Source organism: Camelus dromedarius, chromosome 31, assembly GCF_036321535.1.
Source record: "Camelus dromedarius isolate mCamDro1 chromosome 31, mCamDro1.pat, whole genome shotgun sequence".
Taxonomy (NCBI): Eukaryota; Metazoa; Chordata; class Mammalia; order Artiodactyla; family Camelidae; genus Camelus; species Camelus dromedarius.
This window is the reverse complement of record NC_087466.1, coordinates 8,871,059-8,878,675: the sequence shown is the minus strand read 5'-3', so window position 1 is coordinate 8,878,675 and position 7,617 is coordinate 8,871,059. Positions and strand designations below refer to the sequence as shown.

General features: G+C 59.5%; 1 long non-coding RNA gene across 1 annotated transcript; it reads right to left on the bottom strand.

The window, feature by feature from the left end:
* Window positions 1–1,029: 1,029 nt before the first annotated feature.
* On the bottom strand, window positions 1,030–5,229 carry LOC135319736 (uncharacterized). Its single transcript, XR_010378566.1, has 4 exons — window positions 5,036–5,229; window positions 4,496–4,623; window positions 3,618–4,333; window positions 1,030–1,232 (listed from the first exon to the last, which is right to left on the bottom strand). It is a non-coding gene; the product is annotated as an uncharacterized LOC135319736 (long non-coding RNA).
* Between the last annotated feature and the right edge of the window lie 2,388 nt (window positions 5,230–7,617).

Genomic DNA, 7,617 nt, shown 5'->3' with positions numbered 1-7,617 from the left:
CTGAAGAGTGGAAGTGATGCAGAGGATGAGGGAGGCTCTGGGACTCGAGGGCCAAAAGCCCAGGGCCCTCCCCCTCGGGCCCTGTGAGGAGCGGCAGGTCTGCTGACACAGGTGGGAGTGTGGACCCTGTCCCTCCAGCCCACATTGCACACGACCCATCATGAGACCTGCGCGGTGCAAATGGCCAGAGACCTGCCACGTTCCCCTTGCCCTTAATGACCACCTCTCTCTCTCTGACACCGGGGCCAAACTTGCCTGGGCCTTTAAACTTAAAAATATCCCGAAGCTGTGGCAAGAGAATCATAAATTTTATAGCTTTACTACAGCCCAACATGAAAAGCTTACAGAGGACACTGCTTTTCAGGGTGTAATAAAGCCAGATATTTTGGATGTTATTTAATTCTAATATCAGAACACAAAGAAGCACAAACATAACTTGGAATCATGGCCTTTTAACTCATCCCCAATAAGCACTGCTCTGAACTGCCTTCATGGGTTTTTTGCACATGCTGTATTCAATGTTTACACAGGTGTGAGAAACCTATAGAAACTGAGGTTGAGAAATGCTGCCATGAGGTCACCCAGGCCCTCCACGGGGCTCCACAGATGCTGAGGGGCCCCCGGGGACTGGGGACTCCCAGCTGAGTTTGGATCCGGCAGTGTCCCCTACTTAACGCCCGGGTGGCCACGTGCCCACAGGGAGGCGGCCGCTCGGGGCCAGGGGAGCCGTCCTGCTTGCAGGAGAGGGAGCCCCCCCCCCGCCTCCCCCGGGGACTCTGTCCCCTTCACCCTCTTCCCAGGGGGCCTGAGCTGGGGGGGACCTGGGCTACTCCCAGCGTCTCACCACACCTAGTAATTATCTGGGGGAGTTGCCTGCTGACCCTGGCGGGTTGGAAGGTCCGGGCTGGGTCCTGCAGAGGGAGACGCTGAACCGCCCCAGCGGCGCTCTGCACAGAGAGCACAGTGTGAACGGCACGTGCAGGAGCCACGCTGCACGTGGAGGCCCTGCAGATGCCCCCACCCCCCCATATGCAGGAGCTGCCGGAGCATGCAGCCTGGCAGCCTCAGGGGCTTCTCTGGCTCGGGGACCCCTTCCCTGGCGAGAGGCACTCAGGCCATCCTCCACTTGCCTGCGTGCGTTATTACCATCCTCTTGTCTCCATGTCTTGTTTTCTTTGTGCTCACTTGCAATGGTGGGTACTTCCATGCTCTTCTCTGGTGGTTTGGTTTCCCTGAAGCACCAAAAAAAAAAAAAAACAAAAAAACAAAACTTAGGGCTGCGAGTGGGAATGGACCCACTTACGCATCTTCGGCTCTTCTTCCTGCCCTCCCCACACTCACATTTCCTGTTCTGGTTCTTCCTCATCCCCTTTTCCTTCATCCCTTCTCATGAATCCAGGACAAGAGAATTTCCTGACAGCTGGAGGGAAAAGAAGAATCTGTGCGTGTCCCGAGCTGCCCAGGGCAGGACGGCACGCACTGATGGGGGTGGGGGTACAGGGCTGAGTCACACTTCATGGGGAGCTGGGGGGCCCCTCCGGCAGGGTGGGCACACATTTCTATCTCCCAGCGCCGCCTCCTGCCTGGGGACCACGCGGGGTTGCTCAACAGGATTCAGTGCTGCCGACGGGGTGGGGGTGGGGGTGCTTCAGGAACCAGGGCGATGCTAAGAGAGTGGGGGAGGGGGCCTGCGGAGGGATCATACCGATTTGAGGGAAGGGTACCAGGACTTCAAGTGCCTGGGTGAGACCAGGTCCTCTAGGATGACAATCATAAAAGGAGGGACGAGGGGAGATGGGGAAGTGCTTTTAAAAAGGAGCTTATGAATCAGAGAAGACAGAGAAGTAAATCACATGCAGATTGTCGCTCTCGCTCTCGGAGTTTTCAAAACCCACCAAGTGGCCCTCCGCACGGACTGTGACAGAAAAGGGGGTTGGGATGGCCTTGGAAAAGGAAACGGGAAGCTCAGGGTCGAGGTGAGAACTCAGGGTCCCGCTGCTCCTGGCAGGTTAAAGCCTGGGCTTTGGACCTTCTCAGACCCCACCTCCGCAGTCACCCCCTAGGGCCTCGCCTGCATCACCTCTGCAATGAGGGGGTGGGTCTCGGATCTCCGACATCACTTTTCAGCCCTTCAATTCTATAACTGGGGCCAGGAATGGCCATCTCGTGCCTCCAAGAGGGCAGCCACGGTCCCCATGAGTCACTGTGCATGAATTCCTTTCTGTCTCTCCGCCTCCCTTCACTACATACTTCCCTGTCTGTTTTCTCTCTTCAGTAAAAGCCCCCTTTCTACCTCCCTGTCAACTCCCATCCGTCCCTGTTCTCCAACATGGGCCACGGAAGGAGTAACGATGGGTGTGCCGCCGCCTTCTCCAGGGCATCACTCCACCGCCCCGTCCCACCCCGGGAAGTCCCACCTGTGGTCGCGCTGGGCTCTGGGGGAGAGAGTGACAACCAACTGCACGTAGTGAGTGACCGTCCTGTCCCTGGGGGTGATCTTATGTTCTTTAGGCATTGCCAGGTTTACAGGAAGAACACAGACTTTCTGAGGATGAACCCAAGCTTAGAGGGACAGTAACTTGTCCCAATGTCCCTAGTCTCCAAATGGTGCAGCAGGGACTCCCCAGCAGGCGTGGCCACATGCACACCCAGTTCCTGCCAGGGTGTGTTCTGAGCCTTGGAAGGACCGGGGATGGGACTTGGGCTTCCCTGTGATAAAGTGACAGCTCGGGCGTGACTGGGGTGTGGGGGAGCAGAGGCAGCACCGTCTGGCTGGAGCCGTGTGTTCTGACACGAGCAGTGACGCCCTGGCCCTGCCGCCGGGAGGCTCTGTCCTGGGGCTGCTCCGTCTGCTGAGGGCAAGCGTGTGAGGCCAGCCTGTCCCCTAGGATCCCTGCCGGCCATGCGGGGCTCACGGGGCAGTTGGACGCGGCCTCTCTCAGATGGAAGCACGTGCACGCTGTATTGCTGTCCGAGAATTTGGGATTTGAGGAAGGATCGGAGGCGAGAACTGTGCCTCCGGATGTGCCCCTACCCCATCCCCCCTCCAGAAGGACCTGGGAGCACGTGCACAAAGCTGGGAGGTCGTTGTCTCTAACTCGCCCAACCCTGGGAGCGCCCTTATTCAGAAGTAGCCATGAGGACAGGACGCCGAGGTGCTGTCCCTAGACCCGCAGGGGCAGCGGGGGAGGGGCTACTTGTCACCCGGCACCTGGATCCCACACAGAGACCTGTGTCTCCAGGTTCAAGTGATGCATCCACAGGTCAACCCCCACACCCGGCCCAGTAACGCTGGTGCTTCCTTCCCAAGAGATACCAACCACGCAGAAGTAAAGCCTTGCCTCTGGTTGTGGCACCGGCAGGAGAGGGCAGTTCTTAAGGAAAGAGAGCCTAAAACAGCAAAAACACACTGGCAGCCCACGCACAGACGGTCCCTCTGTGACGGCAGTAATATACGCAGGGCGCAGAACAAGCCCGCGTACACATTTCGTCGCCTTCTTCTTCTTCTTTTTTTTTGAAATTTCATATCCCTGTTCCCTGGTCTCCAAAGCAGCCTGTGTAGCCCTGCTGCCCCCAGGCCCTCTCCCCTAGGACCCTACCCGGGGGTCGTTCCCCACCTGGAGAGTCTTCATCCTCGATTGTCACATGTGCTCTCCACAAGCCGTTCTTTAGAAACATGAACACGAACCATCACATTAGGAGAGGGAGGGGCTCACGCGGTGTCACCCGGCTCTTTGCTCTGGGATCCCAGCCATCCCCGGGCTCCGTGGAACCAGAGCCCTTCACCGCGATATTGACCACAGTCGCAGACCTTCACGTGAGAGAGAGGGACCCGCTCAAGCCCTCACTTGCCCGTTTCCGCCGGGGCATCCGAGCTCGAGCCTCTGATCGTCTTGGCCTGTACTTGCAACTGAGATGCACGTGCTTCGGCTTAAGCAGCTCTGAGGATCAGATCCTGGAGCAGACACAGCGCTGCTGCCCAAGAGAATGTTCTGGGAGGACGGGAATGTGCTCTGTTGACTGGGCCCCTGAAATGCGGGCTGGTGTGATGCGGGCCTGCATGTGTCATTGGATCTCCTTTAGTGAATTTAAATAGGAGCAGGCACCTCTGACTCGTGGCTCCCACTGGCCAGTGCGAGACTAGAGATGAGAAGATGAGGAAGACATAAGGGCCCCTCCTCTGGTTGCCCCGCGCTGCGAGCAGTTCGATGGTGCGATCTGACGATGCGTTTGCATGTTCTTTCTGGGCTCGGCCCCTCTGCTGGGGCCCCGGGGACGTTGCGACACTTAGGCCAGCACGCAGGTCCTAGCGGCTTCCCGGCAGGAGGCCCACCTGTAAGCAGAGGCGATGAGCACGGCCCTGCACACCTGTGCTGGACGTGCTCAGAGCAGCGGGGTCGGGGCTGGGGAGGTAGGGGCACCTTGGGAGCCCACCCTCCTCACCCCTGATGTCTCCGGCCCCACTGTGTATTCTGACCTGTCCCTGCGGACTCACCTCCTGGCCCATCCCAGCTGGATCTCGGATCAGGCCCGCTCTGCCCACGAAAGCCAGCCACTTCTTTTTCCCTCAGCAAGTGAGTGGGTCCAGAATACGCCCCACTTTTCCCTTCTTTCTGATGCCACCTGCGGTTACAAAGAAATCGCAGTGAGGACCAGACCCCGATGGGTCCCGTTTGCACAGGTCTTCAGGTCTCTTGCTGACTTCAGCAAACCAGACGGGAAGCTGTGGTCAGGCCGAGGGCCCCCGAGCCCAGCTTGGTGGGCGATGCCCAAGTCCTTCACTCAAGGAGGATTCCTGCTGCCCAGCAAAAGGCCCTCCACTGCGCAGGCTGTGGGGGACGCTGGCCTTTGCAGATGCCCTCTTGGGTCAGGGCTCAGTCGGCAGAGACTCCCGCGACAGGCCCCCACCCCGACCACGGCAATGGTGTACGGTCATCCCCGGGGACTCGGCCAGCTTTTCACACACGCATTTGACTGAAAAGGAAAAGAAGCCAAGAAAGCAGCGTTTCTACCCCCAAAGGAGAGGCGAGCTCACCTTGGTACTAGACGGGACCTCTTTCTCTGCTCAGCTCTGAGCACGTTTTCCAACATGTCCCTGGGGGATCTCGAGGGGGGTGTCTCCGAGAAGCCTCAGGAATTGCTCAGGGAGCGGTGCCTGGTGCGGATGCGGGGGTGGGAGGGCGCGGGCGGGGCTGCTGAGCAAGCTGGGCCCGAGGTGCTGCGGGGCCGTCCTCCTCGTCCTCCTTGGGGACTTGCAGGAAGGGGAAGGAGAGCAATGCAAAAACGGCCATGAGAAACAGAGCCCTTGGCTTCGTCCCTAAAGGCGCCCTAAGGCACCGTGAACGGGTCAGCCTTCACACGGGGTCACCCGCAGGCCGGATCCAGTGGCGCGGTCCCCACCGCTCCTCCCGCCCGTCCTGAAGCTCACCTGGCTGCCGCCGCCTTCCTGCCCTCTTCCAAGGCCATTTCAGTCTCCATGACACAGCGGTGCCGCGGCGGCGTGGGAAGTCACGCTGCATGGAAAACAAGAGTTTTCTCCATAGAAGTGATGTGACTGCAGGCAGCGCGGTCTCCTGTGCGCGCTCGAGCATCCTGCGTCGTGGGGATATTCCAGCCCAGCACATACGAGGTCACCGAACAGGTGCCATTTAGAAAAATGACGATGATTGGCTCTATGTTCCTCTCACCTCCAGCCTTCCCTCTCTCTGTCACGTGTGTGCACTCGCTGAGAGCGGTGGCCGTCCTTGCTCGGGTGGCGTCCCTGGGTGGGACAGCCCGCGATGGAGAGGACACGGGGCTGAGGATCAGTGCTCTCCCCTCGCAGCCGCACAAGAGAGTTGGAGCCAGGAGGGCGGGCACCAGACACGTTTAGTTCTTAGTCGTCACAGTCCTCAGGGTGAGCAGCTCAAGGATGTCAGGACTCCTGGGGCTCCCGGTGGTGATGCTGCCAAATACACTGACCTTAACCTGCGCGGGGCCAGCTGCCCAGGAGCGGTGCCCCTGAACCGGCAGAAGGGGACCCCGTTGTCCTGGGTGCTGCTGCCTTGGGTGCTCAGAACCTGAGGGCTGACCAGGAGCACGTGGACTCTGTGTGTGTTTTTCACGCTAATGACAGTGGCCCAGGTCTGTGTAAAATGCACCCATCGTGGCTGCTGGGGAGGCCGCCATGCCGAGAACAGTGGCCTCTGGGATGGCGTGCTTGCTGCACAGGGTCCAGAGCATCCGGCCTCTGTCGCTTGGCCCCAGATCCCTCTTCCTCATTGGGAGAACCTCTTCCCCCATCCTGCGTCTGCACTGAAGCTCCTCCTCCTGCCCACGTGTGTGGTCCCATGGCACCTGGCCTGTCCCTCTAGGGTAACGTGCAGTCCGCTGCTCCGGGAGCGACCCACCGGCCACCGGGGACCAGCACACACTGCCAACGCTGGTCACGCCCCGTCGCCTCTCCTTTCTGTGCGTGAAGCTCGCTCCAACCCATGATGTGTGTGTGGGTCGTCCGTGGAGGTGCCAAGCCCAGGGGCAGCTGACGCGGGGCTGCCGTCTGCGGGTTGCTTCTTTAGCGGTTGGTATTGTGAGGATCTTTGCGGTCCTGCCCGCGCCAGGAGCACTCTGGGCACTGGTCCTGGGCCTCCCTGCCCCATGGCTCCTTTGGTCCATGTGACCCTGAGGCCACCCCCTTCTGGCGACAGGGTCTGGGAACCCTGTGGCCTCGGGCACTTCTGAGCACCTGCAGCGACGCTGGTGACTGTGGTCGCTCCACTGATGAGTGACAGGTGCCTGATGGTCCGAAGCACAGCAGTGGGGCCACACGCCCCAGTGTTCCCACTTTGCCTCTCTCACTCAGGAGCTTGAGACTGGGACACATGCGTATCTGCACCCCGATTTCTCCACCTGAGGAGGGGGGATGTCGGGCCAACCTGCAGGTGTGGGCGTGGCGGGGCTGAGTGAATCAATGTGGGTGAAGAGTGCGGTGGGCATGGCCGTGCCCACTCCATCCTGCGGGAGAAAGTCAGCCCTGGCCCTTGTGCTGTGTGAGCGGGTCGTGCCTACTGGGGAAGCTCATACACTGCACACGGGTTCACAATTATCCCATTTAAACTGACACACAGACAGCCCCCCACTCATACTCATGCTCCTGTCCCCACCGCCTCCAAAAGGGAATTCAGCTGTTGCCAGGGACCGCAGGACACTGCAGGACACTGCATGACACCGCCAGAGGCCTTCGCCCGCCCGGAATGAAGGTTGAATTCACCGCACCCCCGCCCCTCTTTCCCACCAGGGAGCTGTCCTCAGGATGGCTCTCCAGACCAACAGAAGCCAGCAGAATAGCTTCGCCTTCCTCATTCTCTAGCTTTTTTCCTTCTTAGCAGTTGAGTGCTTCCAGAATATGTGCTGTTTTCACTGCTTTTGGGGCTGCCCTGGATGGCAGAAACCTTAGGCTGAGCTCACTCGATCCCTGGCACAAGGAAACATCAATCACCTCTGGTCCCTCAGTGTGGCAAGGAGGCGGGGGGTCAGGGTCTCTCTTTGGAAGGACAGCATCCTTGGGCTCCTCTGAGGAACAGCCCTCAGCTCTTCAGCTCCTTTATCTTGGAAAAATAACTTCCCCCACAGCCAGTT